This window comes from Dreissena polymorpha, chromosome 7 (genome assembly GCF_020536995.1).
Source record: "Dreissena polymorpha isolate Duluth1 chromosome 7, UMN_Dpol_1.0, whole genome shotgun sequence".
Lineage (NCBI taxonomy): Eukaryota > Metazoa > Mollusca > Bivalvia > Myida > Dreissenidae > Dreissena > Dreissena polymorpha.
The window spans coordinates 41,227,375-41,233,301 of record NC_068361.1 but is presented as its reverse complement, the minus strand read 5'-3'; positions in this window follow the sequence as shown (position 1 = coordinate 41,233,301).

Below are 5,927 nucleotides of genomic sequence, written 5' to 3'. Positions count from 1 at the left end.
TTTAAATAGAACCAATACATGTAAAATGTTTTACTATTTTCTATAATTACATATAAATGCTTATTTTAGAAATTCAGCAGACGACACTTTAGCAGACGACAAATTTCCCAGCATGCTAAGGGTTAACAAATTGTACACTTAAGTGCATTGTTTGGTGTACATTTAATTTGCATTATTTGCAAAGTTCTTGATTTGTATAAGCTCAATGATGATACAATATTAGTCCTTAATTATTTAAAAAAACAATTGAGATGAACATTTGTCTCCGCTTTTTCTTAGGGATTGGTCAATACAAGCTCTATTATTGTTTGTGTTTGTACCAATGTTACATTTCAATGAAATGTATGGTGCATATTTTAAATGCATTTTTTGAAAACACATAGCTTTGTAATAGCTCAAAGAAAATGAATGAAAGTTTACTTATCTATAGTTGTATTCAAACGATATTTTATGAATAGATATATCCGAAGCTGATTGAAATCCTAAAATAGAGACATTTTGATTCTTAAGCACAACTTTTTTGTTAATTGGCAAATTCCAATTTCTGTAAACTGCTTGGTTATTTATGTTGCTAGAAACGTGCAAATCCATCATCATAATGCCTTCAGTTTTCATCATAATTAATAAAGTTGTATTTTGGAAAGGCTCAGTCAATACTAGCCCTTTATTAATCTTGTTGGTTTAAATTCATATTGTTTTATATTTTCAGTGTGCTGAAAAGAAGCAAAAGAGGGTCTCTTGCTCTTTAGACGGAAAGTTTGACCCCGCAAAGGAAAATGTCATGACGCCAGCGAAACTTGGGCGTACAAACCCAGGTCATTTCCACATTAAGAACTTTTAATGTTGAAAAACATTGTGGACTTTAAATGGTGCTGACATACATGGGTGTTCACAGCTATGCCAAGGATACTGATACTGTCTGATTCAACACGGAAATTGGATTCCTTTCTTTTCCCGAGACGTACATTGACCTGAAGCACTAAGATGATGTTACTATATTCATGTCTACTATATAAAGCAGTGGCGTCAACAAACTTCACAAACCTTCAGACTTGCCTAAGACAAAAGAAAATTCAGTATGAATTAGTTTTAAATATTCAATTGATTAAATTAAACTGAATTTATAAATTCATAAATGAACACATTCCAGCAGTGAATATCTCTGCTTAACTCAAAAGTGACTGTTAGATCTTTGATCATGTTAATCAAAACTGTGTTCCCAAAACTCATTATAAATATAAAATTTTCAAACTTGTTTAAACAAGATAATTTGGTATTTAATTTTAGTAAGCTTTTTGTATTGCTGTAGGCTTCGAATAAATCTTCTGCATTACCATGTCAGGAGGAATCTCAATCTTTTGTTGTTGAAATAATAAATAGAAAATTGTTAGTATTATTATCAAATTTTTGTTGTTCTATGTCACATTGCAAATGGTTACTTGTGCAAAATCTTTACAATCATGTGATTTTTTTACATGCTATTGAGTTTTTAAAATATTTTCTTTAACTGAATGCTCATTACACTTAGTAGCATGAATGTATTGTTACACATACTCTTAAACTTAAATTATACCAAGTTTACCAATCATGCATGAACTAATGTGTATGTTTCAGTGATTAACTGATTTATACTCAGAAATAAAACATAAACGACTTTTATGAATTGCCTTGCCTTCAAATTCTGCTGATTTTTGTTCAATACTTGAACACGAAATCACGAAAAGACTTTCAGTACTACTATGGATATCATGTTCAAAAGGAGTCCAAAAGAATAATATAATGGCATGCCAACCTTCATTGTCTCGGATGATAAAGAACAATTATACATTTTAAATTGTAAGCAATTGGCAGGCGTTAATAATGTTGATATTTTTCACACAGCAGAGTAACATTTTTAATTAATTAAAAGACCGGTGTTTGCTACATGCACATATGTGCGATATACAATGGCAATTGAAACCCTGTGCAACAAATGGTATTGTTACTCGTCAACGCATCCGGTAATTGGGTTCCGTGTAGCATACTGCGTGTTAATATTACTAATTATTTATTTACAAGACAAACAAGGCAAAATTGAACGAATTTATATATGTTTATTGAACAACAAAAGTCGAATATTGCGAAACAACTATCACCATCAATGAGCGAAATCGCTCGCAATCGAATGAATATGCTTTCCTTCAGCTACATGAAGGTCAGTCTGGCTGCACAGGTTCTGAGCGACTCTGTTGGTGAATATTAAAATGGCATGCGAAACTTTGCTGCGTCGGAGGTTAAAAGAACAGTTATACATTTTGAGTTGTTTGCACTTAACATGTCTTGATTATGTTGCTATTTAAAACAAAACATGGTAACATTTTAATTCTATTAAAAGATCGGTCTTTTGTACATGCACATACGTGCGATAAACAACGGCAATTTAACCCTGGCGAAACAACCGGCAATTAATATTCATCAAAGGGTCCGATAATTGGGTCCCCGTACGACATACTGCGTAATAATTAGACTAAATATTGATTGATTTTGAGATCAACAACGCAACAATTGAACGAATACGTACTTGTTTATTAAACATAATAAAATTTGAATCCGAAAAAACGTAACCCGCTCAATAAGCGAAATCCCTCGCAATCGATATCGTGTAGCCGCATTATCGCTACACGGGGACCAATCAATCGAGATTATCAAATCTTGCGCACCGGTTTATTATCGCTACACAGGGACCAATCGATCGAGATTATCAAATCTCGGTTTATTTTGCGTGCTGTAACGGGATATCGCGAGGTTGCTAATCCCTTTGTTTGTATAGGTCCCTGAATGTATATAGTGTAGCTATCCTACTCACCCGGCCAGGCGTCGGCGTGAGCGTTGGAATGTTAAAGTTTGCGTACCACTTCAAATATTTTCTATGTCCCGACATATTGCTTTTATATTTTGCATACTTCTTTACCAACATGCCCCCAACCTATAAACAAGAGCAGACAACTGTATCAAGCATTTTGTAAGAATTACGGCCCTTTTTCCACTTTACATATGCCTATTATTGATAAATCTATGTGAAAGTTTGCGTACAGGGGTTTTTCAGCACTGTCTGCGCCTCCGGAAAACGGAGGCACTCCCAAAGCAAACGGACCCGGTCCCGAACCGAAATTATATTTTTTTATTTTTTTTTATTTTTTTTTTAAGAATGAAGTGTCTTATAACTTGTTTGACTAACCAGTGATTGTTTTGGTCAAAAATATCTGCTATAAGGTTTTGACTGTTCAGTTCTTATCTCAGAGTGTAACTGTAACTGAAAAACAAAACTGCAGTACTTGAATAAATGTGGAACATGCCCAATATTTCATCTATTTATATAAAGAAGACAAAATTTAGAAAAAAACAATTTATTTGTCAAACCACTGAATTATTTAACCATGATAAATTCACATTTTTTTCCCAAATGAGCCGTTTCATCGAAGCAAAAATTCCCAAAATGGCCAATTTGGTCAATAAAAAATTCCCAATTTGGTCAAACTCCTTTTCCCAAAATAGGTAGAAAAACCCCTGGCGTACCACCTCAGATATTTTCTATGTACAGTCAGGTCGTCAGTTCCGAATCACTATCGAAACTACCCATGTATATTTTAAAACGGCGGTCGATTTCAATTTCGGATATAGGGCGTATTACATATATATAATTTTAACCTCTATGCTTCGCTTACCTTGATTTTGAATTTGGTTCTTAATATAAATGAGTGTTATGTTATTTCTGAACCGAAACCTTTCTCCATTGGGTAATATTCCCCAATAGCGAATCACGTGACAACAGGTGCACTTTATGACTAGGGATCGTCTCAAAACAAACTTGAATTGACAAAATAGCTTATTTAACGTTCATAGCAATATAACCTGATTAGCTTTTGATCACAGATTTTTGTAAAAACCATAACAATAAAGAAAGCAAAAAGTTAAAACTAACACAACAATGAAGGGCACCTGCATATAATATACATATGAACTACAATATACACTATACTGTTTCCAAGCAACAACATAGAAAACAAGAAGTAGGATTAAATAAAACGATATAGAATGGACCCTACCTGAGATCACATACTTGCACTTGCATAAAATATACTATAAATTAGGTTACAATACACTAAATGATCGCTTCATGTAGGGCTGTACTCTCTAAAAAAATATCATAGTTGACAGGAAGGCATGTTTTACACTTTTTACCATTATTCGGGTGTTATCTTGCGGAGATAATGGTAGGGCATGAATAGGTGTTCACAACTGAATCCCTGAAATATGATACACTTGAAGACTAAAGTAAACCATTGCAGTAGAAAAGGTTACATTTCACTAAGAAACGGCCGAAAAAAAAAGTTGCAAAAACAGTCGATTTTGATTTGTGTCAAGTTCTTTCTTGCTTTGTACATGACATATCTTTTTTATTGCATAAATCGATTCCGCTTAGAATGGCCTTTAAGAAAAGGTATGGTTATGGGGGTCTCTATGTGCAAAATGTTGAATTTATTTTCGCTCAAAGTTGTCGCTTTTACATTGAATTATATAGGGAAACTATTTGGTGTATTATGACCTAAACGCAAAACCAGGCCTAGTCACAAAGGAGCTGTATTTACAGAAAATCATCATTTTTTTAGTGGGATATGACGCGTTTTTGCAAATTTCACGGAATAAATGCGTTTGTTTCGAGAATTTAAGGAGCATCGTGAGTTTTTAAGAAAAAAATACGTTTTCAGAGGAAAATAAGAAAAAAAACGTACAAAAACTCGTCTTGAGCATCTCAAATCGCAACAATTTGTGCTGAAAGAGCTCATGAACACGTTTTAATAGTTGTTTACTTCTTTTTCTACATAGCTTGTAACAATATTCCAGTATTTTGACCGATTGTAATTATTTAGGGTAATCGTTTTGCGCCTGAACGCCCGTTATAAATCAAAGCTCCGAACGCGAAAGCCACATGGCTTATCAGGCGTTATAATAAAATGCATTTTCAAGCATTTCTACGTGAAAGATCGGTCTGAAAATTGGCATGCACATAGAAAATAGGTTTATAAGTATCGAGAAGTGCGTATTTTTCGCGATGTTAACAGTAAACGTTTTCTTATACGCAAAACCAGGCCTAGTCACAAAGGAGCTGTATTTACAGAAAATCATCATTTTTTTAGTGGGATATGACGCGTTTTGGCAAATTTCACGGAATAAATGCGTTTGTTTCACGAATTTAAGGAGCATCGTGAGTTTTTAAGAAAAGAATACGTTTTCAGAGGAAAATAAGAAAAAAAACGTACAAAAACTCGTCTTGAGCATCTCAAATCGCAACAATTTGTGCTGAAAGAGCTCATGAACACGTTTTAATAGTTGTTTACTTCTTTTTCTACATAGCTTGTAACAATATTCCAGTATTTTGACCGATTGTAATTATTTAGGGTAATCGTTTTGCGCCTGAACGCCCGTTATAAATCAAAGCTCCGAACGCGAAAGCCACATGGCTTATCAGGCGTTATAATAAAATGCATTTTCAAGCATTTCTACGTGAAAGATCGGTCTGAAAATTGGCATGCACATAGAAAATAGGTTTATAAGTATCGAGAAGTGCGTATTTTTCGCGACGTTAACAGTAAACGTTTTCTTATAGGTTACAATACACTAAATGATCGCTTCATGTAGGGCTGTACTCTCTAAAAAAATATCATAGTTGACAGGAAGGCATGTTTTACACTTTTTACCATTATTCGGGTGTTATTTTGCGGAGATAATGGTAGGGCATGAATAGGTGTTCACAACTGAATCCCTGAAATATGATACACTTGAAGACTAAAGTAAACCATTGCAGTAGAAAAGGTTACATTTCACTAAGAAACGGCCGAAAAAAAAAGTTGCAAAAACAGTCGATTTTGATTTGTGTCAAGTTCTTT